The 27494-nt window shown below is 47.0% G+C and overlaps 1 long non-coding RNA gene across 2 annotated transcripts in view; it reads right to left on the bottom strand.

The window, feature by feature from the left end:
- The window catches only part of LOC137218247 (uncharacterized), a 908768-nt gene that overhangs the window by 107343 nt on the left and 773931 nt on the right, over positions 1–27494 (bottom strand). Inside the window, exon 2 of one of the 2 annotated variants that reach the window (XR_010940570.1) lies at positions 3730–3815. This is a non-coding gene — a long non-coding RNA (uncharacterized lncRNA). The remainder of the gene's footprint in view (positions 1–3729; positions 3816–27494) is intronic. The other variant, XR_010940571.1, reaches the window with a different exon arrangement.

The raw sequence follows: 27494 nt of genomic DNA, 5'->3' as shown, positions 1-27494 counted from the left end.
TATTGAAGTAAGGCTGCCAGGAGGACTTGAAAGCGGGGCAGAATTGCAGGAAACCGATTTCAGGAGGTAGACTGGAATTGCATGTAAAGCATAGGAAAAGAGGCAGAACGTCCACAATGATGCACTTGGCCAAAAAGGGCGTATGCGTTTTTTCCTGAATATATTCAGGAAAAAACGCATACGCCCTTTTTGGCCAACCAAGGAAGCTTGCAAAGGAAATCTGCACTACAATGAAGTCTCACTGCCCCCCGGTCAAAAGGGCCATCTGAAAAAAGTGTAAAATCCAGAAAGGCAGGACAGGCCATGGAGAACTGGGACCCTAGTTAGGCTGATGGGCGGGATGTACATTGCCAACAGCCACTCTGGAGAAGTGTATGGTGTTTCCTGAAACATCTAAAAAACAAAGCAACAGAGCCTAGGGCACTTCCACTTATGGTCCTATAGATTAGGGAAATTAAAATCAAAAAGACACAGCCACCCCAAAGTTTGGGACAGCTCTGTTTACAAGAACCTTGTTTACGGTACAAGTTCAATATCGCAGAAAGCGAAAAATGGATAAAGAAGTTGTGGTACTTACGTACAATGCAATATCACTCAGCAATGAAATCTATGTCATCAGGCCAGTAGCAGCATAATGAGTGGATTCAGGTGCGATGATTCTAAGTGAAATAAGTCACACAGAAAAAGAAACATCATAAGGTATCACTAATACACGGAATGTAAACTTGGCTACACAGGAACTGAATTACAAAACAGAATAGGGTCTCAAATGTAGAAAACCAACATATGCTTGCTTAAGCGGAAAGGTGAGTTGGGGTGCTGCATAAAACCAGAGATTGAAATTAGCACAGATACCTTTCCATAAGCCAAATATGTAATAGACAAGAGCTACTGCTTGCTCAACGAAGTGGACTCAACACCCCATATTAAACGCCTAAGAATATACCTGACTAGTAAGAATCTTAAAACCTATGGATTTATATGTCTCCGAAAGATAAACAAGCGTGTGTACTGCATCATAAACGCAGCAGTGATAGGATTGGTGAGGTTCGGTGAGCAAATGCAGACCCTTTGAAGTCATATTGCATGGTACCCATTCCATGGTTCTCAACTCTCCAGGTTTAAGGGATTCTTCCTTCAGCTAAAACATGCATGTGGAACCCAGAGTATGATCCACCGTGTGATCGGGAATCGTGTTCAAATGTGTCTCAGTTTTCGTCCCCTGGTACTCGGGTGCAACATTCCAGACGCTTTACTAACACTCTCCCCACTTGGAGAGTCAGTGCCTTTAACCTCCTGTTTGGCCCAGTTTGCAATTTCTGTGGAAAATGAACAGGAATAGGGAGAACCAATGAGAGACTAGCTGGAGGTGTCTGGACGGGCAAATTTAACTCTCATTTCCCACCAGGAAGAGGAATTAACCAAAGGCTCAGCGAGCCATGCCGGAACCACACTAGGGCCTGAAGCAATCCTGTGGTGTTGCGGCCAACTCACAAGAAAGCGAGTTGAAGAAAGGAGCTCAGGGACTCTGTAATTCACAAACCTGCAGAGTTATAAATGACAGCTATCGTCCAAAAATATATTGAAGTAAGGCTGCCAAGAGGACTTGAAAGCGGGGCACAATTGAAGGAAACCGATTTCAGGAGGTAGACTGGAATTGCATGTAAAGCATAGGAAAAGAGGCAGAACGTCCGCAATGATGCACTTGGCCCAAAAGGGTGTATGCGTTTTTTCCTGAATATATTCAGGAAAAAACGCATACGCCCTTTTTGGCCAACCAAGCAAGCTTGCAAAGGACATCTGCACTACAATGAAGTCTCACTGCCCCCGGCCAAAGGGCCATCTGAAAAAAGTGTAAAATCCACAAAGGCAGGACAGGCCATGGAGAACTGGGAGCCTTCTTATGCTGATGGGCGGGATGTAAATTTCCAACAGCCACCCTGGAGTAGTGTATGGTGTTTCCTGAAACATCTAAAAAACAAAGCAACAGAGCCTAAGGCACTTCCACTTATGATCCTATAGATTAGGGAAATTAAAATCAAAAAGACACAGCCACCCCAAAGTTTGGGATGGCTCTGTTTACAAGAACCTTGTTTACGGTACAAGTTCAATATCGCAGAAAGCGAAAAATGGATAAAGAAGTTGTGGTACTTACGTACAATGCAATATCACTCAGCAATGAAATCTATGTCATCAGGCCAGTAGCAGCATAATGAGTGGATTCAGGTACGATGATTCTAAGAGAAATAAGTCAAACAGAAAAAGAAACATCATAAGATATCACTAATACACGGAATGTAAACTTGGCTACACAGGAACTGAATTACAAAACAGAATAGGGTCTCAAATGTAGAAAACCAACGTATGCTTGCTTAAGGGGAAAGGTGAGTTGAGGTGCTGCATAAAACCAGAGATTGAAATTAGCACAGATAACTTTCCATAAGACAAATATGTAATAGACAAGAGCTACTCCTTGCTCAACGAAGTGGACTCAACACCCCATATTAAACGCCTAAGAATATACCTGACTAGTAAGAATCTTAAAACCTATGGATTTATATGTCTCCGAAAGAGAATCAAGCGTGTGTACAGCTGCATAAATGCAGCAGTGATAGGATTGGTGAGGTTCGGTGAGGAAATGCAGACCCTTTGAAGTCATATTGCATGGTACCCATTCCATGGGTCTCAACTCTCCAGGTTTAAGGGATTCTTCCTTCAGGTAAAACATGCATGTGGAACCCAGAGTATGATCCACCGTGTGATCGGGAAATGTGTTCAAATGTGTCTCAGTTTTTGTCCCCTGGTACTCGGGTGCCACATTCCAGACGCTTTACTAACACTCTCCCCACTTGCAGAGTCAGTGCCTTTAACATCCTGTTTGGCCCAGTTTGCAATTTCTGTGGAAAATGAACAGGAATAGGGAGAACCAATGAGAGACTAGCTGGAGGTGTCTGGACGGGCAAATTTAACTCTCATTTCCCACCAGGAAGTGGAATTAACCAAAGGCTCAGCGTGCCATGCCGGAACCACACAAGGGCCTGAAGCAATTCTGCGGTGTTGAGGGCAGCTCACAAGAAAGCGAGTTGAAGAAAGGAGCTCAGGGGCACTGTAATTCACAAACCTGCAGAGTTATAAATCACAGCTATCGTCCAAAAATATATTGAAGTAAGGCTGTCAAGACGACTTGAACGCGGGGCAGAATTGCAGGAAACCGATTTCAGGAGGTAGACTGGAATTGCATGTAAAGCATAGGAAAAGAGGCAGAACGTCCACAATGATGCACTTGGCCAAAAAGGGCGTATGCGTTTTTTCCTGAATATATTCAGGAAAAAACTCATACGCCCTTTTTGGCCAACCAAGCAAGCTTGCAAAGGAAATCTGCACTACAATGAAGTCTCACTGCCCACCAGTCAAAAGGGCCATCTGAAAAAAGTGTAAAATCCAGAAAAGCAGGACAGGCCATGGAGAAATGGGAGCATTGTTATGCTGATGGGCGGGATGTAAATTGCCAACAGCCACACTGGAGAAGTGTATGGTGTTTCCTGAAACATCTAAGAAACAAAGCAACAGAGCCTAGGGCACTTCTACTTATGGTCCTATAGCTTAGGGAAATTAAAATCAAAGACAAAGCCACCCCAAAGTTTGGGACTGCTCTGTTTACAAGAACCTCGTTTACGGTACAAGTTCAATATCGCAGAAAGCGAAAAATGGATAAAGAAGTTGTGGTACTTACGTACAATGCAATATCACTCAGCAATTAAATCTATGTCATCAGGCCAGTAGCAGCATAATGAGTGGATTCAGGTATGATGATTCTAAATGAAATAAGTCACACAGAAAAAGAAACATCATAAGATATCACTACTACACGGGATGTAATCTTGGCTACACAGGAACTGAATTACAAAACAGAACAGGGTCTCAAATGTAGAAAACCAACTTATGCTTGCTTAAGGGGAAAGGTGGGTTGGGGTGCTGCATAAAACCAGAGATTGAAATTAACACAGATACCTTTCCATAAGCCAAATATGTAATAGACAAGAGCTACTCCTTGCTCAACGAAGTGCACTCAACACCCCATATTAAACGCCTAAGAATATACCTGACTAGTAAGAATCTTAAAACCTTTGGATTTATATGTCTCCGAAAGAGAATCAAGCGTGTGTACAGCGGCATAAACCCAGCAGTGATAGGATTGGTGAGGTTCGGTGAGCAAATGCAGACCCTTTGAAGTCATATTGCATGGTACCCATTCCATGGTTCTCAACTCTCCAGGTTTAAGGGATTCTTCCTTCAGCTAAAACATGCATGTGGAACCCAGAGTATGATCCACCGTGTGATCGGGAAACGTGTTCAAATGTGTCTCAGGTTTCGTCCCCTGGTACTCGGGTGCAACATTACAGACGCTTTACTAACACTCTCCCCACTTGGAGAGTCAGTGCATTTAACCTCCTGTTTGGCCCAGTTTGCAATTTCTGTGGAAAATGAACAGGAATAGGGAGAACCAATGAGAGACTAGCTGGAGGTGTCTGGACGGGCAAATTTAACTCTCATTTCCCACCAGGAAGAGGAATTAACCAAAGGCTCAGCGAGCCATGCCAGAACCACACTAGGGCCTGAAGCAATCCTGCGGTGTTGCGGCCAGCTCACAAGAAAGCGAGTTGAAGAAAGGAGCTCAGGGGCACTGTAATTCACAAACCTTCAGAGATATAATTGACAGCTATCGTCCAAAAATATATTGAAGTAAGGCTGCCAAGAGGACTTGAAACAGGGGCAGAATTGCAGGAAACCGATTTCAGGAGGTAGACTGGAATTGCATGTAAAGCATAGGAAAAGAGGCAGAACGTCCACAATGATGCACTTGGCCAAAAAGGCCGTATGTGTTTTGCCCTGAATATATTCAGGAAAAAACGCATACGCACTTTTTGGCCAACCAAGCAAGCTTGCAAAGGAAATCTGCACTACAATGAAGTCTCACTGTCCACCTGTCAAAAGGGCCATCTGAAAAAAGTGTAAAATCCAGAAAGGCAGGACAGGCCATGGAGAACTGGGAGCCTTGTTATGCTGATGGGCGGGATGTAAATTGCCAACAGCCACTCTGGAGAAGTGTATGGTGTTTCCTGAAACATCTAAAAAACAAAGCAACAGAGCCTAGGGCACTTCCACTTATGGTCCTATAGCTCAGGGAAATTTAAATCAAAAAGACACTGCCACCCCAATGTTTGAGACGGCTCTCTTTACAAGAACCTCGTTTACGGTACAAGTTCAATATCACAGAAAGCGAAAAATGGATAAAGAAGTTGTGGTATTTACGTACAATGCAATATCACTCAGCAATGAAATCTATGTCATCAGGCCAGTAGCAGCATAATGAGTGGATTCAGGTACGATGATTCTAAATGAAATAAGTCACACAGAAAAAGAAACATCATAAAATATCACTACTACACGGGATGTAATCTTGGCTACACAGGAACTGAATTACAAAACAGAACAGGGTCTCAAATGTAGAAAACCAACTTATGCTTGCTTAAGGGGAAAGGTGGGTTGGGGTGCTGCATAAAACCAGAGATTGAAATTAACACAGATACCTTTCCATAAGCCAAATATGTAATAGACAAGAGCTACTCCTTGCTCAACGAAGTGCACTCAACACCCCATATTGAATGCCTAAGAATATACCTGACTAGTAAGAATCTTAAAACCTTTGGATTTATATGTCTCCGAAAGAGAATCAAGCGTGTGTACAGCGGCATAAACCCAGCAGTGATAGGATTGGTGAGGTTCGGTGAGCAAATGCAGACACTTTGAAGTCATATTGCATGGTACCCATTCCATGGTTCTCAACTCTCCAGGTTTAAGGGATTCTTCCTTCAGCTAAAACATGCATGTGGAACCCAGAGTATGATCCACCGTGTGATCGGGAAACGTTTTCAAATGTGTCTCAGGTTTCGTCCCCTGGTACTCGGGTGCAACATTCCAGACGCTTTACTAACACTCTCCCCACTTGGAGAGTCAGTGCATTTAATCTCCTGTTTGGCCCAGTTTGCAATTTCTGTGGAAAATGAACAGGAATAGGGAGAACCAATGAGAGACTAGCTGGAGGTGTCTGGACGGGCAAATTTAACTCTCATTTCCCACCAGGAAGAGGAATTAACCAAAGGCTCAGCGAGCCATGCCGGAACCACACTAGGGCCTGAAGCAATCCTGCGGTGTTGCGGCCAGCTCACAAGAAAGCGAGTTGAAGAAAGGAGCTCAGGGGCACTGTAATTCACAAACCTTCAGAGATATAACTGACAGCTATCGTCCAAAAATATATTGAAGTAAGGCTGCCAAGAGGACTTGAAAGCGGGGCAGAATTGCAGGAAACCGATTTCAGGAGGTAGACTGGAATTGCATGTAAAGCATAGGAAAAGAGGCAGAACGTCCACAATGATGCACTTGGCCAAAAAGTCCGTATGTGTTTTGCCCTGAATATATTCAGGAAAAAACGCATACGCACTTTTTGGCCAACCAAGCAAGCTTGCAAAGGAAATCTGCACTACAATGAAGTCTCACTGCCCCCCGGTCAAAAGGGCCATCTGAAAAAAGTGTAAAATCCAGAAAGGCAGGACAGGCCATGGAGAACTGGGAGCCTTGTTATGCTGATGGGCGGGATGTAAATTGCCAACAGCCACTCTGGAGAAGTGTATGGTGTTTCCTGAAACATCTAAAAAACAAAGCAACAGAGCCTAGGGCACTTCCACTTATGGTCCTATAGCTCAGGAAAATTTAAATCAAAAAGACACTGCCACCCCAATGTTTGAGACGGCTCTCTTTACAAGAACCTCGTTTACGGTACAAGTTCAATATCACAGAAAGCGAAAAATGGATAAAGAAATTGTGGTATTTACGTACAATGCAATATCACTCAGCAATGAAATCTATGTCATCAGGCCAGTAGCAGCATAATGAGTGGATTCAGGTACGATGATTCTAAATGAAATAAGTCACACAGAAAAAGAAACATCATAAGATATCACTACTACACGGGATGTAATCTTGGCTACACAGGAACTGAATTACAAAACAGAACAGGGTCTCAAATGTAGAAAACCAACTTATGCTTGCTTAAGGGGAAAGGTGGGTTGGGGTGCTGCATAAAACCAGAGATTGAAATTAACACAGATACCTTTCCATAAGCCAAATATGTAATAGACAAGAGCTACTCCTTGCTCAACGAAGTGCACTCAACACCCCATATTAAACGCCTAAGAATATACCTGACTAGTAAGAATCTTAAAACCTTTGGATTTATATGTCTCCGAAAGAGAATCAAGCGTGTGTACAGCGGCATAAACCCAGCAGTGATAGGATTGGTGAGGTTCGGTGAGCAAATGCAGACCCTTTGAAGTCATATTGCATGGTACCCATTCCATGGTTCTCAACTCTCCAGGTTTAAGGGATTCTTCCTTCAGCTAAAACATGCATGTGGAACCCAGAGTATGATCCACCGTGTGATCGGGAAACGTGTTCAAATGTGTCTCAGGTTTCGTCCCCTGGTACTCGGGTGCAACATTCCAGACGCTTTACTAACACTCTCCCCACTTGGAGAGTCAGTGCATTTAATCTCCTGTTTGGCCCAGTTTGCAATTTCTGTGGAAAATGAACAGGAATAGGGAGAACCAATGAGAGACTAGCTGGAGGTGTCTGGACGGGCAAATTTAACTCTCATTTCCCACCAGGAAGAGGAATTAACCAAAGGCTCAGCGAGCCATGCCGGAACCACACTAGGGCCTGAAGCAATCCTGCGGTGTTGCGGCCAGCTCACAAGAAAGCGAGTTGAAGAAAGGAGCTCAGGGGCACTGTAATTCACAAACCTTCAGAGATATAACTGACAGCTATCGTCCAAAAATATATTGAAGTAAGGCTGCCAAGAGGACTTGAAATCGGGGCAGAATTGCAGGAAACCGATTTCAGGAGGTAGACTGGAATTGCATGTAAAGCATAGGAAAAGAGGCAGAACGTCCACAATGATGCACTTGGCCAAAAAGTCCGTATGTGTTTTGCCCTGAATATATTCAGGAAAAAACGCATACGCACTTTTTGGCCAACCAAGCAAGCTTGCAAAGGAAATCTGCACTACAATGAAGTCTCACTGCCCACCGGTCAAAAGGGCCATCTGAAAAAAGTGTAAAATCCAGAAAGGCAGGACAGGCCATGGAGAACTGGGAGCCTTGTTATGCTGATGGGCGGGATGTAAATTGCCAACAGCCACTCTGGAGAAGTGTATGGTGTTTCCTGAAACATCTAAAAAACAAAGCAACAGAGCCTAGGGCACTTCCACTTATGGTCCTATAGCTCAGGAAAATTTAAATCAAAAAGACACTGCCACCCCAATGTTTGAGACGGCTCTCTTTACAAGAACCTCGTTTACGGTACAAGTTCAATATCACAGAAAGCGAAAAATGGATAAAGAAGTTGTGGTATTTACGTACAATGCAATATCACTCAGCAATGAAATCTATGTCATCAGGCCAGTAGCAGCATAATGAGTGGATTCAGGTACGATGATTCTAAATGAAATAAGTCACACAGAAAAAGAAACATCATAAGATATCACTACTACACGGGATGTAATCTTGGCTACACAGGAACTGAATTACAAAACAGAACAGGGTCTCAAATGTAGAAAACCAACTTATGCTTGCTTAAGGGGAAAGGTGAGTTGGGGTGCTGCATAAAACCAGAGATTGAAATTAGCACAGATACCTTTCCATAAGCCAAATATGTAATAGACAAGAGCTACTCCTTGCTCAACAAAGTGGACTCAACGCCCCATATTAAACGTCTAATAATATACCTGACTAGTAAGAATCTTAAAACCTATGGATTTATATGTCTCCGAAAGAGAACCAAGCGTGTGTACAGCGACATAAATGCAGCAGTGATAGGATTGGTGAGGTTCGGTGAGCAAATGCAGACCCTTTGAAGTCATATTGCATGGTACCCATTCCATGGGTCTCAACTCTCCAGGTTTAAGGGATTCTTCCTTCAGCTAAAACATGCATGTGGAATCCAGAGTATGATCCACCATGTGATCGGGAAATGTGTTCAAATGTGTCTCAGTTTTCACCCCCTGGAACCTGGGTGCAACATTCCAGATGCTTTACTAACACTCTCCCCACTTGGAGAGTCAGTGCCTTTAACCTCCTGTTTGGCCCAGTTTGCAATTTCTGCATAAGATGAACAGGAATAGGGAGAACCAATGAGAGACTATCTGTAGGTGTCTGGATGGGCAAATTTAACTCTCATTTCCCACCAGGAAGACGAATGATCCAAAGGCTCCGCGTACCATGCTGGAAGCAGATTAGGACCTGAAGAGATCCTGTGGTTTTGTGGCCAGCTCACAAGAAAGCGAGTTAAAGTAAGGAGCTCAGGGGTACTGTAATCCACAAACCTGCAGAGTTATAAATGACAGGTATCATCCAAAATTATACTGAAGTAAGGCTGCAAAGAGGACTTGAAAACGGTGCAGAATTGCTGGAAACTGATTTCAGAAGGTACACGGGAGTCGCTCTTAAAGCATAGGAAAAGAGACAGAACTGGGAAAATAATGCACTTGGCAAAAGAGGGCATATGTGTTTTATCCAGAGCTCTCATAACCGAGGGGAGGTGATTCCCAGCAGGCTCCAACTGCCACCTGAAGGCTCACGTTGTCAAGGCAACGTGAGCAAGCCAGGCAGGAGTTACCTCACAGCAGAGGTCCCAGCTCACAGAAGGGTGAGAAAATCAGCCAACATCAGACTCTCACCAGAGGGCCCACATCACCAAGGGGATGGGAACCAGGCAGGAGTGTCTTCACACCAGTGGGGCCACACCATCGAAAGGTGAGGTACTCAGCACATGTGTCCTCAAACCAGAGGACCCACATCACCAAGGGCCTCGGAGTGAGGCAGGCAGGAGTAGCCTCACAACACTGGGCCCATAGAACAAAAAAGTGAGGAATCCAGCAGTTGGAACCTCCCAGCAGGTGGCCCAGAGCACCGAGGCTATGGGATCCAGGCCACAGTGAACTCACAGAAGAGGGCCCATGTCATGAAACTGAGCAACCCAGCCATTGGGACCTCAGAGCAGGAGGCCCACATCCCCATGGGGATATAAATCTGGTAGGAGTGTCCTCGCACCACTGAGAATGTATCAGAAAATTTTGGGAGACCAGCAGTTAGGGCCTGACGCCAGAGGACCCTCATCACCAAGGGAAGGAGGCTCCCAGCAGGCTCCAACTGCCACCAGAGGGCTGACGTCACCAAGGCGATGTGTGCCAACCAGGCACGAATGACCTCACAGCAGAGGGCCCACCTCAGAGAAGTGTGATGAACCCAGTCAGGATCACACTCGCACCAGAGGGCCCACATCACCAAATGGATTGGAACCAGGCAGGAGTGTCCTCACATGAGTAGGGCCACATCATCTAAAGGTGAGGAACCCAGAACATGTGGCTTCAAACCATAGGACACCCATCACCAAGGGGCTGGGAGTGAGGCAGACAGGAGGAGCCTCACAACAGAGGGCCCAAAAATAAGAAAGGTGAGGAATCCAGCAGTTGGAACCTCCCAGCAGGCGGCCCAGAGCACAGAGGCTAGGGGATCCAGGCCAGAGTGAACTAACACCAGACAGCCCACATCATGAAACTGTGAGCAACCCAGACATTGGGACCTCAGAGCAGAAGGCCCACATCCCCATGGTGATGGGAACATGACAGGAGTGTCCTGGCATCACTGGGCTCACATCAGAAAACGTGGGGTGCTCAGAAGTTAGGGCCTGACGCTAGAGGGCACTCATCACCGAGGGGAGGAGGCTCCCAGCAGGCTCCAGCTGCCACCAGAGGGCCAACGTCAACAAGGCGATGTGTGCCAGCCCGGCAGGAGTGACCTCACAGCAGAGGGCCCACCTCACAGAAGGGTGAGGAACACAGCCAGGATCAGACTCTCACCAGAGGGTCCACATCACCAAGGGGATGGGAACAAGGCAGGAGTGTCCCCACACCAGTGGGACAACATCATCGAAAGGTGAGGATCCCAGCACATGTAGCCTCAAACCAGAGGAACCACATCACTAAGGGGTTCGGAATGAGGCTGGCAGGACCGGCCTCACAACACAGGGTCCATAGAATATAAAAGTTGAGGAATCCAGCAGTTGGAACCTCCCAGCAAGCGGCCCAGAGCACTGAGGCTATGAGATCCAGGCCGCAGTGAACTCACAACAGACGGCCCACATCATGAACCTGTGAGCAGCCCAGCCGTTGGGACCTCAGAACAGAAGGCCCACATCCCCATTGGGATGGGGACCTGGCAGGAGTGGCCTCGCACCACTTAGCACATATCAGAAAATGTTAGGAGCCCAGCAGTTAGGGCCTGACGCCAGGGGGCCCTCATAACTGAGGGGAGGAGACTCCCAGCAGGTTCCAACTGCCAACAGAGGGCCCACGTCTACAAGGAGGCATGCGCCAGCCAGGCAGTAGTGACCTCACAGCAGAGGGCCTATCTCACAGAAGGGTGAGGAACCGAGGCAGGATGAGACTCTCGCCAGAGGGCCCACAACACCAAGGGGATGGGAACCAGTCAGGACTGTCCTCCCACCAGTGGGGCCACATCATCGAAAGGTGAGGAACCCAGCACATGCGGCCTCATATCAGAGGACATACATCACAAAGGGGATGGGAGTGAGGCAGGTAGGAGTAGCCTAAAAACAGAGGGCCCAAAGAATAAAAAAGGTGAGGAATCCAGCATTTGGAACCTCCCAGCAGGCGGCCAAGAGCACAGAAGCTATGGGATGCAGGCAGGAGTGAACTAACACCAGAGAGCCCACATCATGAAACTGTGAGCAACCCAGGCGTTGGGACCTCAGAGCAGAAAGCCCACATCCCCATGGGGATGGAAACCTGACAGGAGTGTCCTGGCATCACTGGGCTCACATCAGAAAACGTGGGGAGCCCAGCAGTTATGGCCTGATGCTAGAGGGCCGTCATCACCGAGGGCAGGAGGCTCCCAGCAGGTTCCATGTGCCAACAGAGGGCCCACGTCGCCAAGGTGATGTGTGCAAGTCAGGCAGGATTGACCTCACAGCAGAGGGCCTACCTCACAGAAGAGTGAGGAACCCAGCCAGGATAAGACTGTCACCAGAAGGCCCACATCACCAAGGGGATGGGAACCAGGCAGGAGTGTCCTCACACCAGTGGGGCCACATCATTGAAAGTTGCGGAACCCAGCACATGTGGCCTCAAACCAGAGGACCCACATCACGAAGGGGTTGTGAGTGAGGCAGGCAGGAGGAGCATCACAACACAGGACCCATAGAATACAAAAGTTGAGGAATCGAGCAGTTGGAACCTCCCAGCAGGAGGCCCAGAGCACAGAGGCTATGGCATCCAGGCCAGAGTGAACTAACAGCAGAGAGCCCACATCATGAAACTGTGAACAACCCAGCCGTTGGGACTTCAGAGCAGAAGACCCACATCCCAATGGGGATGTGAACCTGGATAGAGTGTCTTTGAACCACTGGGCGCACATCACAAAATGTGGGGAGCCCAGCCGTTAGGGCCTGACGCCAGAGGGCCCTCATCACCAAGGGGAGGAGGCTCCCAGCAGGCTCCAAGTGCCACCGAAGGCTCATGTCCACAAGGCGAGGTGAGCAAGCCAAGCAGGAGTGACCTCACAGCAGACGGCCCACCTCACAGAAGGGTGAGGAACCCAGCCAGGATCAGACTCTCAACAGAGGGCCCACATCACCAAGGGGATGTGAACCAGGCAGGAGTCTCCTAAGACCATTGGTCCCACATCATCGAAAGGTGAGGAATCCAGCACATGTGGCCTCAAACCAGACGACACACATCACAAATGGGCTGGGAGTGAGGCAGGCAGGAGGATCCTCACAACAGAGGGCCTAAAAAATTTAAAAAGTGAGGAATCCAGCGGTTGGAACCTCCCAGCAGGCGGCCAAGAGCACAGAGGCTATGGGATCCAGGCCACAGTGAACTAACACCAGAGAGCCCACATCATGAAATTGTGATCAACCCAGCCGTTGGAACCTCAGAGCAGAAGGCCCACATCCCCATGGAGATGGGAACCTAAGAGGAGTGCCCGAGCATCACTGGGCTCACTAAGAAAAGTTGGGGAGCCCAGCAGTTAGGGCCTGACGTCAGAGGGCCCTCATCACAGAGGTGAGGAGGCTCCCAGCAGGGTCCAAGTGCCACCAGAGGGCTCATGTTAACAAGGCGAGGTGAGCAAGCCAGGCAAGAGTTACCTGATAGTAGAGGGCCCACCTCACAGATGGGTGAGGAACCCAGCCAGGATCAGACTCTCACCAGAGGGCCCACATCACAAAGGGGATGGGAACCAGTCAGGATTATCCTCACACCAGTGGGGCCTCATCATCTTAAGGTGAGGAACCCAGCACATGTGTCCTCAAACCAGAGGACCCACATCACCAAGGGCCTTGGAGTGAGGCAGGCAGGAGTAGCCTCACAACACAGGGCACATAATATAAAAAACGTGAGGATTCCAGCATTTAGACCTTCCAGCAGGCGGCTCAGAACACCGAGGCTATGGGATCCAGGCCGCAGTGAACTCACAGCAGAGGGCCCACATCATAAAACTGTGAGCAACCCAGGCGTTGGGACCTCAGCGCAGAAGGCCCACATCCCCATGGGAATGGGAACCTGGCTGGAGTGTCCTCACACCACTGGGCGCACATCAGAAAATGTGGGGAGCCCACCATTTAGGGCCTGATGCCAGAGGGCCGTCATCACCGAGAGGAGGAGGCACCCTGCACGCTCCAACTGCCACCAGAGGGCTCACGTCTCCAAGGTGACGTGTGCCAGCCAGGCAGGAGTGACCTCACAGCAGAGGGCCTACCTCACAGAACGTTGAGGAACCCAGCCAGGATTAGACTCTCGCCAGAGGGCCCACCTCACCAAGGGGATGGGAACCAGGCAGGAGTGTCCTCACACGAGTGGGGCCACATCATCGAAAGGTGAGGAACGCAGCACATGTGGCCTCAAGCCATAGGACAGTCATCACCAAGGGGCTGGCAGTGAGGCAGGCAGGAGGAGCCTCACAACAGAGGGCACATAGAATAAAAAAGTTGAGGAATCCAGCAGTTGGAACCTCCCAGCAGGCGGCTCAGAGCACCGATGATAAGGGATCCTTGCCGGAGTGAACTCACAGCAGAGGGCCCACATCATGGTACTGTGAGCAAGCCAGCCGTTTTGACCTCAGAGCAGAAGGCCCATATCCCCATGGGGATGGGAACCTGGCAAGAGTGTCCTCACTCACTTGGCACACATCAGAAAATGTGGGGAGCCCAGCAGTTATGGCCTAAGGCAAGAGGGCCCTCATCACTGAGGGGAGGAGGATCCCAGCACACTCCAACTGCCACCAGAGGGCCCACGTCGCCAAGGTGACGTGTGCCAGACAGGCATGAATGACCTCACAGCAGAGGGGCCACCTCACAGACGGGTGGGGAACCCAGCCAGGATCAGACTCTCACCTGAGGGCCCACATCAGCAAGGAGATGGGAACCAGTCAGGACTGTCTTCCCTCCAGTGGGGCCACATCATCGAAAGGTGCGGAACCCAGCACATGTGCCCTCAAATCAGAGGACACATATCACAAAGGGAATGGGAGTGAGGCAGGCAGGAGTAGCCTAAAAACAGAGGGCCCAAATAATAAGAAAGGTGAGGAATCCAGCAGTTGGAACCTCCCAGCAGGTGGCCGAGAGCACAGAGGCTATGGGATGCAGGCAGGAGTGAACTAATAGCAGAGAGCCCACATCATGAAACTGTGAGCAACCCAGGCGTTGGTACATCAGAGCAGAAGGTCCACATCCCAATGGGGATGTGAACCTGGCTGGAGTGTCCTCGCACCACTGGGCGCACATCACAAAATGTGGGGAGACCAGCAGTTAGGGCCTGACGCCAGAGGGCCCTCATCACCGAGGGGAGGAGGCTCCCAGCAGGCTCCAAGTGCCACCAGAGGGCTCATGTCCACAAGGCGAGGTGAGCAAGCCAGGCAGGAGTGACCTCACAGCAGACGGCCCACCTCACAGATGGGTGAGGAACCCAGCCAGGATCAGACTCTCAACAGAGGGCCCACATCACCAAGGGGATGTGAACCAGGCAGGAGTCTCCTAAGACCATTGGTCCCACATCATCGAAAGGTGAGGAACCCAGCACATGTGGCCTCAGACCAGACGACACACATCTCGAAGGGGCTGGGAGTGAGGCAGGCAGGAGGATCCTCACAACAGAAGACCCAAAAAATTAAAAAAGTGAGGAATCCAGCAGTTGGAACCTCCCAACAGGTGGCCAAGAGCACAGAGGCTATGGGATCCAGGCCTCTGTGAACTAACACCAGAGAGCCCACATCATGAAAATGTGAACAACCCAGCCGTTGGGACCTCAGAGCAGAAGGCCCACATCCCCATCGAGATGGGATCCTAAGAGGAGTGCCCAAGCATCATTGGGCTCACTAAGAAAAGTTGGTGAGCCCAGCAGTTAGGGCCTGACGCAAGAGGGCCCTCATCACCGGGGGGAGGAGATCCTCAGCACGCTCCTACTGCCACCACATGGCTGACTTCACCAAGGCAATGTGTGCCAGCCATGCAGGAGTGACCTATCAGCAGAGGGTCTCCCTCACAGAAGGGTGAGGAACACAGCCAGGAACAGACTCTCACCAGGGGGTCCACATAACCACGTAGATGAGAACCAGGCAGGAATGTCCTCACACTAGTGGGGCCACATCATCGAAAGGTGAGGAACCCAGCAAAGGTGGCCAGAAACCAGAGGACCCACATCACCAAGGGGTTGAGAGTGAGGTAGGTGTCTGGACGGGCATATTTAACACTCATTTCCCACCAGGAAGAGGAATTAACCAAAGGCTCAGCGTGCCCTGCCAGAAGCAGATTAGGGCCTGAAGCAGTCTTGCGGGTTTGCGGCCAGCTCACAAGAAAGCGAGTTGAAGAAAGGAGCTCAGGGGCCCTGTAATTCACAAACCTGCAGAGTTATACATGACAGATAACGTCCAAAAATATATTGAAGTAAGGCTGCCAAGAGGACTTGATAGCGGGGCAGAATTTCAGGAAACCGATTTCAGGAGGTAGACTGGATTTGCATTTAAAGCATAGGAAAAGAGGCAGAACATCGACAATGATGCACTTGGCAAAAAAGGGCGTATGAGTTTGTTCCTGAATATATTCAGGAACAAACACATACGCCCTTTTTGGCAAACCAAGCAAGCTTGCAATGGAAATCCGAACTACTATGAAGTGTCACTTCCCCCCAGTCTAAAGGGCCATCTGAAAAAAGTGTAAAATCCAGAAAGGCAAGACAGGCCATGGGGAATAAGGAGCCTTGTTATGCTGATGGGCGGGATGTAAATTGCCAACAGCCACTCTGGAGAAGTGTATGGTGTTTCCTGATACATCTGAAAAACAAAGCAACAGAGTCTAGGGCATTTCCACTTATGGTCCTATAGCTTAGGGAAATTAAAATCAAAAAGACACAGCCACCCCAAAATTTGGGACGGCTCTGTTTACAAGAACCTCGTTTACGGTACAAGTTCAATATCACAGAGAGCAAAAACTGGATAAAGAAGTTGTGGTACTTATGTACAATGCAATATCACTCAGCAATGAAATCTGTGTCACCAGACCTGTACCAGCATAATGAGTGGATTGAGGCACGATGATTCTAAGTGAAATAAGTAACACAGAAAAAGAAACATCATAAGGTATCACTAATGCACGGAATGTAAACTTGGCTACACATGAACTGAATTACAAAACAGAACAGGGTCTCAAGTTTAGAAAACCAACTTATGCTTGCTTAAGGGGAAAGGTGAGTTGGGGTGCTGCATAAAACCAGAGTTTGAAATTAGCACAGATACCGTTCCATAAGCCAAATATGTAATAGACAAGACCTACCCCTTGTTCATCGAAATGGACTCAACAATGAGGTATCACCTCACACCTGTTAGAATGGGCATCATCTGAAAATCTACAAACAACAAATGCTGGAAAGGGTGTGGAGAAAAGGAAGCCTCTTCCACTATTGTTGGGAATATAAATTGATACAGTCACTATGGAGAACAATATGGAGTTTCTTAAGAAACTAATAATAGAATTACCATATGATACAGCAATCCCAGTACTGGACATATACCCAGACAAAACCATAAATCAAAAAGAGACATTCACCGTAATGTTCATTGCATCACTATTTACAATATCGAGGTAATGGAAGCAACCTAAATGCCCACAGACAGACGAATGCATAAAGATGTGGTACATATATAAAATGGAATATTACTAAGCCATGAAAGGAATGAAATTGGGTCATTTGTAGAGACGTCGATGGATCTAGAGACTGTCATACAGAGTGAAGTAAGTCAGAAAGAGAAAAACAAATCTTGTATATTCATGCATATATGTGGAACCTAGAAAAACTGTACAGATTAACCGTTTTGCAAGGCATAAATAGAGCAACAGATGTAGACAACAATCGTATGGACAACAAGGGGGGAAAGCTCTTGGGGGTGGTGGTGGTGGGAGGAGTTGAGAGATTGGGATTGGCATGTAAACATTTATATGTATAAAATAGATAACCAATAAGAACCTGCTGTATAAAAATATAAAATAAAATTCAAAATTAAAAAGAAATAAAATTTAAAAAATAAAACAGAAAAAACAATTATTCCCTTCACATACATGTATTTATATGAATAAATTATTTCCATGCTTATATCTGTAAATACAAAAAAGAGGAATAAAATCTACCTTGAACCAAAAACGAAAAAGAGAAAAAAAAAACAGAACCCACCAGTTACTCAGAGGAAAACCGTATCAGGGCACTTGCTCCAGTTGTAAACAATTCTGAAGTTGGCCAGTGGTGGGGAATCGGCTCCCATTCAGCCAGCAGCCCCCACACAACAAGCGTCCTCATTGCAAAGCTGGGGCACCGTGCCGAGGCATCTGTGAGTAAACGTGAGCTGAGCCCCAGGCCAGTTGCTGCTGAACTGTTCCCACCCTTCCCAGGTAAAACACCTGAATATATACAAGGACTTGAAAGCCTAGAGGAAGGGCCATGGAGCCACACGAGTGACAGCATGCCAGCTGACTTGGTGCCTGCAGGCCAGCCAGGATGGTCCTGGCCCTGGGTGCTCTTCTGGAAGATTTCCATTTCCCTGCCTGAGATACCCGTCCTGTCCCTGCCCCCACTGCTTTTTTCCTTCCTCACCTCTGCCCAGGGAGCAATTCCAGCAGCAGGTATGGGTGACACATCCTCTTCTTTAGCAGGTGGCAGCCTGGCAACTGCTGCAGAAAGTCCAGCAGAGCCCCACTCACACTGGGCCACCCACAAAGCCGTGGCCTCTCACTCCCTCCCACCAGCCCAGCCCCGAGACTGCTGACAGGGCAGAGAAAATGGCGTCAGACACAGCTGCAGGGGCTCTTGCTGCCTGGAGTGGTATTTATATTGATCTCAACCCAGGCACACCTGGGGAGGGCTGGCCGGCACCGTAAGGCTGCCCAGGTCAGCCAATCATCACCCCTCAGGGGCTCACAGTTGCAGAAAATGGAACTTGCTGAACCGGCCAGGTCCAAGGAACAGGTGTGGGCTCCTGAGAGTCAGGATAGACAAGGGGCTGCAGCTTTGGCTTGTTTTCTAATCATTTTATCTGGCCCATGAGTGGGAGACAACTTCAAGAAAACCCTCTCCTAATGAGAGGAACCCAGGAGTCAGGGAGAGGAGGGGTGGGTGGTGGTTGGAGACAGAGACCTGGTGCCCCGGGTGCAGTGGAAGTCTCTGGAAGACCAGGTGGAGGGAGGCCACACAGAGTGATGCCCAGGGTCACAGACCTGTCGGAGCTGCTGTTTGTTAGTTCAAGTCCTGCTCTGAGGTGCTCTGTGTCAGCTCTGAGCGACAGGTGAGCTGGGGGTGCTCTTCAATGAGGGCTATGTGCACGGTTCCTGTGTGCCCAGCCCTGCCACGGTACCTGCAAGGGTAGCTCTGTATCCTGGGAGGGGCCTGACCACGAGAGCTCCATGGGCTGCTGGGGACCTGGTAAAGATGTCAGGACAGTCAGTGAAGCCACCGAGGATATACCTCCAGTTGCTCCTAATTCCTACACCCTGCTGGTCATTCTACCAACCACCAGGACATGGTATTCTGTATTAGTCTTCAATGATGCCTTCTTTTGTATTCCATTAGTCCCAGAGTCACAAGAAATTTTGGCTTGTGAGTGGCAGGACTCAACATACAACTAAAACAATACTTCCGGGCCGTCTTGCCCCAAGGGTTCAAAAATTCCCACACCATCTTTGGGGAAAGCTTAGCTAAAGACCGAAAAGTTCTACCTCTGGAAAAGGAAACCCTCCTTCAATATGCAGACGACATTCTGATCGCCAGCCCTACTAAGGAGGCCTCTGAACTACCAAGCCAATAAAGGATAGAAGTTGTCCAAGATAAAGCTCAAATATCACAGACTGCGGTGACCTGCCTGGGCTTCATTCTCACACAAGGTCGGAGAAGCCCATCCCAGGAAAGGGAAGAAACCATTTGCAGCCTTACCCCTTTCTAAAATGAGAAGACAGCTTAGGGGTTCCTGGGGAGGCCAGGGTTTGCTGCTTCTGGATCCCTAACTACAGTCTACTAGCTGGGCCTCTATATGAAACACTGAAAGGAAAAGATGATGATCCTTTTGAACAGAATCCAGAAGTGGCCTTTCAAGAATGGAAAGAGCAGTCAATTCAGACCCTTGCCCTGGAACTCCCTAATTGAGCTAAACCCTTTGACCTTTCCATTCCCGGTGAAAGGTGAATCGCCATTGGAGAATTAGTGCAAAAACTGGGACCACTTGAAATGGAACAACGCAAGAATGCCATCCAGGTAGGATAAACTACAGTCACCAAGGGGCTTGGCCCACTGCCACATCTGGCCAAGATACTGGCGGTATCTAAAAACCTGGAAATCAGCAGCCCAAAAGGCCACCTCCCTCCTAAGGGAAAAGGACCCCACGTGGTGATCCTAATCACCAACCATGCCCTGAAGTTGCAGGGTTCGCTCCGTGGGCACACCGACCTCGAGTGAGGAGGCCCTCCAACTCCAACATCCAGAGAGATAACCGGGGGCAGCAGGGCACCATGACGACTCGTGTGAACATCACTTGACCTGGAGTTTCTCTCATAAAACAACAATAGTGTGTCCCGAAGGAGTAGACTACTGCTTGCAGGACTTACTGCACCCGGAGGGGAGCTAATAATCTTGGCGGGGGAACCGTATATCACACTGTCACCATAGAAAAGCCTACAGACACCGTGATGATGGTGGCCAATAAGACCGGCTGGACTCCTGTTTACTTCAAAAGGCTGTTGACTCAGTGGCCATCATGGTCCTTGATCACCACTGACCCTGGACTGTCTGGGAGTTGAGCGGGCAGGGCTCTGACACCTGGTGCTGTTTTTACGTTAATTCAGGGACCTAATTGAAGAAAGAGCAGACTACTGGTCAGAGCATCTAGGCTGGCAGAAACGGTCAGCCTAAGGTGGCTGAACAAATGTGGGGCGGGGTGAAACCGGCCCCCACAGCGTCTCTGCACATCTTTTTCCTGGACCCTTAAAGGTCATTAGAATCTATAACACTTCCAATGCTGGTGCTCAGGCGGACGAGCAGGGAGGCAGGGGTCCTGGGGCCAATCAACGTCACCTGGAGGCTGCTGGGGAGAAGTTCTGACCCTCGTCCCCTGGTATGAGGGCTCCCAACTCAGCACTCAGCAGTTACAGAAGAAGGGTCTGCACCCTCAGCACTCCAAGAATGAGGAATGGGACAAAAGGCAGAGGAGGGGTTTGTCCCCAGCAAAGCCCATTAAAAATCCCTGGGAGATAAAAATAGAATCTGGGCAATAAAGTCAAGTCTGACCTTTTTTATCCTTTGTGCTTTGTCTAATTTCACGTGCTCCTAGGGTCCCGCATACAGAGGTTCCACACCCGGCACTTCAGACCAGATTTCCTAGTGCAGAATGGCTGGGTCGACACCTCAGCTCCTGGGGCCCAGTGCAGACTCCGAGATATAGAGCCTGAGCTGCAGCCAACCCGGCCCTCGAGAGCTCCGCCCCCTCCCTCCCACTGACTCTGACAGGATCTCTACACAGCAGCCCAGCCCACAGCCCACGGGGTAGTGCATGCTCTCACCTCTCCATTCTCTGATCAAAATATAGTTTCCTTTGCTTGTGAACCAAACTCAGTCTCAATCTGTTGGCCCCAATGACACTGGGCAGGGGGACACTTGTTGGGGTCCACTCTGGAGGATCAGTAACAGAAATTGAGACTACTGTAACTTCAATGAACAGATGTGTGAGCCAAACTGTAGTTAACATAGAACAGTTTATAAGGCTCGGGTAAAATAAGATGTTTCTAACAATTCCATTTGATATTTCCATCACTTTATTATAAGCAAGTTCAGTGAAAAGGTTTGTCTTATTTGTCAGGTCAATATTAGAGAAATGAAGTGATTTCTTTCCAAGGATGTACATCTAATAATCTTGGTTAAAGCTTCAATCTTGTTTTAAATGCTTTTCCATTGAAAATGATACCTCTCTTTCAGCTCCCCCATTTCTGAGAAGTATAAAATCTTATAATTTATTATTACCAAAGGGGAAAAGTGGGAGGAGGGATAAATTAACAGTTTGGAATTAACACATACACACTGCTATGTATAAAATAGATCATCAACAAGGAACTACTGTATAGCACAGGGAACTACACTCAATATTTTGCAATAACCTATAAGGGGAAATAATCGGAAAAAGAATAGATATTTTTATTGACATCATCTATCAATGACAGTTAAAGTGTAACCTAAGGGAAGCCGGTGGTGAGTGCTTCTGACCCTGAAGACTTCAATCATCTAAAGTTTGGACTCTGCCTACTTCCCAAGGCCCTTAATGAACATATGTGTAGCCGTAGCTTAAAAAATTCCCCAGTTTGGGGTTCGGGGAGACACTGATTTTGAAAAAGCCCTGGTGTTCTCCTTACATGAATGGGACTCTTTCTACTGCTAAAACATGTCTGTCACACACAGAGGATGGTATACCGTCTGATCGGGAAGAGTTTGGAAAAGGCATCTCATCTCCTCATCTCCTGGTGCTCGGGTTCACCCCTCCAGCGTCTTTACTAACAGTCTCTCCACTTAGAGATGTCAGCACTGTCAACATCCTGTTGCGTACAGTTTGGAATTTGTCCAGAGGATGAAGCGGAAGGATGAGGAACAATGAGAGACAAGTCCTAGGTGTTCAGACAGGCACATGTCACTCTAATTTCCAATCAGGAAGACGAATTGACCAAAGGCTAGGGTTGCCCATGGAAACAGTATAGGGCTTGAGGAAATCCCACTGCTTTGTGGCCAGTTCCCATAAACACAAGTTGAACAATGGAACTCAGGGGCAGTAAAATTCACGAAACTGCAGAGTTGAAAATATCTATCACTGAAAAATGTCTTGAGGAAAGTCAGAGAAAAGGATTGGTAAGCAAGGGAGAATGGCAGGAAAGGGATTTGAGGAGGTAGAAAGGACTCGCCATTAAGCACAAGAAAAGGGGCTGAACATTGCCAACATTGCAGTTGGCCAAAAAGGCTGTATGCGTTTTTTTCTGTATATATTCAAGAAAAGGGCATACACTTTTTTAGCCAACCAAACAGGTGGGCACTGGAAATCAATACTACAAAAGATATCACTTCGCATCAGTCAGAAGAGCCATCCTCATAAAGTGTAAACACCAGAAATGCAGGACAGGGCAAGGAGAAGAGGGAGCCCTGTGAGGCTTATAGTGGAAATGTATATTGCCAACGGCCATTCTGGAGAAGTGTATTGTGTTTACTAAAGCATCTAAAAAATGAGCTACAGAGCATAGGGCACTTGCACTCATGGGCGTATATCTTGGGAAAAACAAAAATCGAGAGGACACAGGCACCCCAATGTTTACTGCCTCTCTGTTTAAAAGATCCTCGACTAGGATATAACTTAAATGTCTCTGGAGGGAAAAAATGGATAGAGATGTGGTACTTATGTAGAGTGGAATATTACTCAGCCTGGAAATCAATGAAATATGGCCAGTTGTAACAACTCCGGAGGAGTTACGTATGATCATTCTAAGTGACATAATTCAAAAAGAAAAAGACACATATCATAAGATATCACTTAAAGGTGGAACCCAAAATGGCTACACATGAAATAAATTACAAAACAAAAACATAGTCAAATATGTAGAAAACACGCGTAAGGCTGCTAAACGGGAAAGGTGGAGAGGGGTGAGGCATCATCCAGGAGGTTGAAATTAGCAAAGATACCATTCCAAATACCAAACTGATAATCAACAAGGCCTACACGGTAGCTAAAAGAACTGCACTCAGCACACTCAAGTCACCGGAAAAGAATATCTATGACTGGTAAGAATCTGAAAAAGAATTTATTGATGTCTCTCTGTACGTGAATCAAGTGGATGTACAGCAGCAAGAAACAGAGCTTTGAAAATCAGCTGTAACCAATATAGTAATAAATTGAAAAAAATAAACGACAGAGAGACAGAGAAAACCTCTTACAACTTTTCGTCAGGGACGGTGATGCAACATGGATTGAACACATCTAGACCCACAGCAGGATGAGACATAAGGCTGGAAACTGTTCGCACTAAGAGAAATGTGAGGTTGGGTGAGGAAATGCACACCCTTTAAAGTAATACTACCTGGTACCCATTCAATGGGTCCAAAATCTGCAGGTTCAAGGAATCTTCCTATAGCTAAAACATGCATGGAAAACCCAGAGGACTGTACACCGTGTTCTCGGGAGATGTGTCTAAAATGCACCTCATTTATCCTCTCCTGGTGCTCCTGTTCATCATTCCAGCCACGTTACTTAGAATCTCCCCACTTAAAGAATCAGCACATTTAAACTTCTGTTTCACACATTTTGCAAATTGTGAGGAGGATGAACGGGAAGAGGGGGAACCAATGAGAGAATAGTTGTAGGGGTTTGGACGGGCACATGTCACTCTAATTTCCCATTAAGAATAAGAATTAAAAAAAGGCTCAGCCCGCCTCGCCGGAGCCAAAATAGGGCCTGAAGCAATCCTGCGGCTTTGAGGCCAGCTCACAAAAGAGCAACTTAAAAAATGGAGCTCAGGGTCACTGCAATTCACAAACCTGCAGAGTTATAAATGAAAACTAACGTCCAAAAATATGTTGAGGTAAGGCAAAGAAGAGGATCTGAATGCAAGACAGAATTGCAAGAAACAGATTTCAAGAGATAGATTGGACTCGTCTTTAAAGCACATGAAAAGCGGCAGAATTTCGACAATGATGCAGTTGGCCCCAAAGGGAGTATGCGTTTTTTCCTGAATATATCCAGGAAAAAACGCATACGCACTTTATGGGCAACCAAGCAAGCAAGTAATGCAAATGTGCACAACAAAGAAGTCTCATTTCCCACCGGTCAAAAGGGCCATCCGAAAAAATTGTAAAAACCAGAAATGCAGGACAAGCCATGGAGAATAGGGAGCCTTTATACGCTGATGGACAGTGTGTGAACTGCCGAGAGCCACTCTGGAGAAGTGTATGGTGGTTCCTAAATCATCTAAAAAACAGAGCTACAGAGCATAGGGCACTTCCAATCATGGAAGTATATCTAGGGAAGTCTAAAAATCAACAAGACACAAGCACACCACAGTTTAGGGCTACTCTGTTTACAGGAACCTCAACTTCAGTACACCTTAAATATCCCAGGAAAGAGAACAATGGATAAAGAAAATGTGGTACTTATGTACAATGGAATATCTCTTCACCATGAAATCAATGTAATAAGGCTAGTAGAAGGATAAAGAGTGGATTTAGGTCCGATAATACTACTTGAAATAAGTCAAACAGAAAAAGAAACATATCATAAGATATCACTTATAGAGGGAGGATAAATATGGCTGCACAAAAAATGAATTACAAAACAGAACAGTGTCTCACATTTAGAAAACACACTTATGTCAGCTTAAGGGGAAAGGAGAGGTGGGGTGATGCATAAAACCAGAGTTTGAAATTAGCACAGATACCGTTCAATAAACCAAATAGGTATTAGACAAGATCTACACCTTGCTCAATGAACTGGCCTCAACACACCCTATACACCGCAGAGAAATATATCTGAGTAATAAGAATCTTAAAACCCATGTATTGATATATCTCCATAAGGGAATCAAGTGTGCGCAGAGCGGCACAAACACAGCAGTGAAAATGAGCTAAACCCCATTATAGAAATAAATTTTAAAACCAAAACGCAGAAACAATGAAAGAGAGAAAAATTCTTACAAAATTCGCTCAGGGGCTGTGATGCAACCTGGAATGACCACATATAAACCCACAGCTGGATAAGACATAAGGCTGGACACTTGGGGCTGAGAGCACTGGTGAGCTTTGGTGAGCAACTGCCGAAAGTTTAATGCAATACTTCATACTACTCATTCCAAGGGTCCCAACACTCCAGGTTGAAGGGAATCTTCCTACAGCTAAACCATGCATGGGGAATCCAGCGGATGGTATACCATATGATCGGGAAAGGTTTCTAAAACGCACCTCATTTTCCTCTCCTGGGGCTCCGGATCAACATTCCAGCCACTTTACTAACAACATCTCCACATGGAGAGTCAATGCCTTTAAGTTCCGGTATCGCACAGTCTGCAGTTAGTGCGGAGGATGAATGGGAATAGGGGGAACCAGTGAGAAAATAGCTGTAGCGGTTTCAATGGGCACATGTCACTCTAATTTCACATCAGGAAGAAGAATTAACCAAAGGCAGAGCAAGGCGCCCCAGAAGAAGAATAGGGCCTGAAGAAATCCTGTGGATATGAGGCAAGATCACAAAAATAAGAGCTGAAACATGGAGCTAAGGACCAGTGCAATTCAAAAACCTGCAGAGTTATAAAGGCCAACTATTTTCCAAAAGAATAAGGAGGTAAGGCTATGAAGAGGCACTGACAGCAAGGCAAATTGCAGGAAACCGATTTCAGGAGGTAGACTGGAATTGCATTGAAAACATATGAAAAGACTCAGAACCTCGACAATGATGCACTTGGACAAAAAGGGCGTATGCATTTTTTCCTGAATATATTCAGGAAAAAGCGCATACGCCCTTTTTGGCCAACCAAGCAAGCTTGCAAAGGAAATCTGCACTACAATGAAGTCTGACTTCCCTCCGGTCAAAAGGGACATCTGAAAAAAGTGTCAAATCCAGAAAGGCAGGACAGGCCATGGAGAACTGAGAGTCTTGTTATGCTGATGGGCGGGATGTAAATTGCCAACAGCCACTCTGGAGAAGTGTATGGTGTTTCCTGAAACATCTAAAAAACAAAGCAACAGAGCTTAGGGCACTTCCACTTATGGTCCTATAGCTTAGGGAAATGAAAAGCAAAAAGACACAGCCACCCCAAATTTTGGGACGGCTCTGTTTGCAAGAACCTTGTTTACGGTACAAGTTCAATATCGCAGAAAGCGAAAAACGGATAAAGAAGATATGGTACTAACGTACAATGCAGTATCACTCAGCCATGAAATCGATGTCATCAGGCCCGTAGCAACATAACGAGTGGATTCAGGTACGATGATTCTAAGTGAAATAAGTCACACAGAAAAACAAACATCATAAGATATCACTAATACACGGAATGTAAAGTTGGTTACACAGGAACTGAATTACAAAACAGAACAGGGTCTCTAATTTAGAAAACCAACTTATGCTTGCTTAAGGGGAAAGTTGAGTTTGGGTGCTGCATAAAACAAGAGATTGAAATGAGCACAGATACCGTTCCATAAGCCAAATATGTAATAGACAAGAGCTACTCCTTGCTCAAAGAAATGGACTCAACATCCCTTATTAAACGACTAAGAATATACCTGACTAGTAAGAATCTTAAAACCTATGGATTTATATGTCTCCGAAAGCGAATCAAGCGTGTGTACAGCGGCATAAACGCAGCAGTGATAGGATTGGTGAGGTTCAGTGAGCAAATGCAGACCCTTTGAATTCATATTGCATGGTACCCATACCATGGATCTCAACTCTCCAGGTTTAAGGGATTCTTCCTTCAGCTAAAACATGCATGTGGAACCCAGAGTATGATCCACCATGTGATCGGGAAAAGTGTTCAAATATGTCTCAGTTTTCGTCCCCTGGTACTCGGCTGCAACATTCCAGACGCTTTACTAACACTCTCCCCACTTGGAGAGTCAGTGCCTTTAACCTGCTGTTGGGCCCAGTTTGCAATTTCTACGGAAAATGAACAGGAATAGGGAGAACCAATGAGAGACTAGCTGGAGGTGTCTGGCCGGGCAAATTTAACTCTCATTTCCCACCAGGAAGAGGAATTAACCAAAGGCTCAGCGAGCCATGCCGGAACCACACTAGGGCCTGAAGCAATCCTGCGGT

Source organism: Pseudorca crassidens, unplaced genomic scaffold (genome assembly GCF_039906515.1).
Source record: "Pseudorca crassidens isolate mPseCra1 unplaced genomic scaffold, mPseCra1.hap1 Scaffold_65, whole genome shotgun sequence".
Taxonomy (NCBI): Eukaryota; Metazoa; Chordata; class Mammalia; order Artiodactyla; family Delphinidae; genus Pseudorca; species Pseudorca crassidens.
The sequence above is the reverse complement of the archived record's forward strand: the minus strand, read 5'-3'. Positions and strand labels throughout refer to the sequence as shown.